At 41.3% G+C, this 2,458-nt stretch overlaps 1 pseudogene; it reads right to left on the minus strand.

The window, feature by feature from the left end:
- Nucleotides 1-335: 335 nt before the first annotated feature.
- On the minus strand, nt 336-1,808 carry LOC148035302 (importin subunit alpha pseudogene; annotated as a pseudogene).
- Between the last annotated feature and the right edge of the window lie 650 nt (nt 1,809-2,458).

Here is a 2,458-nt window from a genome sequence, read left to right on the forward strand (position 1 = left end):
ATTAGAGTCCAAGCTTATGAGAAGCAAGATTTCAAATGCACACAATTGACAACAGTTTCTGCTTGCTTTGCATCATCTATATGTGATTGCAACAGTTGACAAATCTGTTCCACCCTCTCATGAGTAGTATGAAAACTGAGAATAGCTCTTCAAATCATGACAATTTGACTCTTGAAAATGACGACTTTGTAAACATAATCAAGCTTATGATTATAACTGTTATAGCTGGCCAGGCTGTAGAAATGGTTGAAGATGGTGAATTCTGAGACAAGACTTGCACAGACTGTTGCTAATTGAGCAGGACTGAGGTCAAATAGTGTTAGAAAAAGCTAGAGCTAACCATAACTCATTAACTCTCCGGAAAGCAGTAGCAATTTATAAGAAGCAACGCTCTCATCTTCCTCCTCATCCAGCTAGTATGTTTCCAAGAGCTTCATTGCCTTCTCATAAATGTCAGAATTGTCATGGGTCTGCAAAGTCTCAATCTTTTCAACGCCTTCTGCTTCATCAATATACTGAGCATACAAATTGATGCCACCTGTATTACCAAGGTCCTTCTCGGCTTCCCCAACCCTCAATATGTTTTCTAATCCTTCCAAACACACTGTCACAATTCAAGGATCCGAACAGGTCAATAGATCACACAATGGCTTGGTGCAACCTTGGCTTATAAGGAACTTTATCTGTTCGTGTGTACCACCCGATGTAGCATTTGATATAACCCAAGCTTCCTATTTTCTTTTAATCTCAAATTCTGTTGTACCAAGCAATGATACAAGAGGATGGATGATGTTTGCATCAATAACGGCCTGAATTTGCTCTTTGTTCCCAACAGTTATATTTGATATGGTCCAACATGCTTCTTTTTTTTAATGCTTCTTTTGTGGTTGTAAGTGAGTAAATTTAGAAGGCAGGGAAGTACATTGTGGTTGAGAAGATACTGTGTTTGTGCATCATCCCCTCTGACGATATTGCCCACTGTTCGTAACGCAGGGATGAGGACCGATGGAGATGGATGTAGAAGCAATGCAACAAGCCTCGGGCAAACACCAGCTTCTATAACTGCCTGAGTTTTATCATTTGTGCCATCAGAGAGGTCTCTCCAGAGGTATTATTTAAGCCAGAACTTTTAAGGTCGAATTCGATATGAAAAACATCTCTGTCATCTGCATTTTCTGTAAGTTGTTTATTGCATATCATACGAGCCAGAAAGGGTTTTTGTGGACCAATAATCGAAGGATCATCTCGTTCTGCAGTATCAATCAGTCCATGGTAGTGTGATGACCCCAGCACTGTCGATGGCCCTCTTCTCCTCCTCTATCACAACAACAATTTTCCCCTCGATCAAGATTACCTTCCCCTATTCTTCCTGTCCTGAACTCCCCTTTGAAGTTGCAGAGATTTCTCTATGATTAATTGTCTTCCTTATGATCAATTTTTTCTTCTGCTTCCCTTCGACTCGACACCCTGTGTAGGCTTTTTGGAGCTTAGACCTCCTTCTTTAGCTTTCATCCTGGTTTTCAGTTTCCAGAAGGTGTCAGAACAGCATGGCTTCGTCCATGAGGTGAAGGCGTTACGAAGGATGATGCGATTGATCAGTCAATCAATCTTCAATCACAGCTCAGTTCTCCTGCGTTGTCAGCCTTGAAGCCCCCGAACTCACACTGGACATTCAATCTCTCCACCTCTCCGTCTTCCACATAATGATCAGCTATACCGAGAGTAATGTCAGGAAGGTTTCGAGAGGCCGACACATTGACAAGCTCCGAGAGGCATTCCCAAAAAAAGTGACTTGCAGAAAAAGCCATGGCATACGAAGGACCCGAAGTTGACGTAGAGCTCTCTGATTTCGTCTTTTCAGTTGCCGGATTCCCTCCTTTCCCTTCTTCTCAATTAAGCCTCTTCCCCCCAAAAAGCCCATTTGAAAATAGTCATCCCATCATTGGCTCTAGAAAAGCGGCCCTTAGAAAAGCATACAAGCCCTCATCTTCATATCATAGCTTACAATGGCTCTTTCATATCATATGCTTTCAAACTGCCTCCAAACTTTGGAATTCTTTTCCTTGATCATCACAATACAAGCAAACAAAACCTCTTGTCACCTTCAAGCCAAGATAATGCAGCATTCCACGAGATTATGCTACAAATTCGATGCTTGTCAAACACTTTCTGTGCTTCCGCAAATAAACCACACATGGCATACATACCAACCAATGCACTGCCAACAACAATATCCTTTTCTAGCCCCTCTTTACTATATTACCATGCAGAATAAAGATGCAAACATAACGACTAAGTATGTAAAAAGTATCAAATCCCACACACACAACTTTTGTGTGGATTTCACACGTCGGATGCACAACAATACGACATCGGCATGATAAGAAGAAGTGGGAATATATAGATTTCAATCTTCTCGATATGTTGTCACACATAGATTTCTTGATTGCTACACAAG

The sequence above is a fragment of the Lygodium microphyllum genome, chromosome 6 (genome assembly GCF_053477565.2).
Source record: "Lygodium microphyllum isolate KBCC chromosome 6, Lygodium_microphyllum_v1.1.10, whole genome shotgun sequence".
NCBI classification, from domain to species: domain Eukaryota; kingdom Viridiplantae; phylum Streptophyta; class Polypodiopsida; order Schizaeales; family Lygodiaceae; genus Lygodium; species Lygodium microphyllum.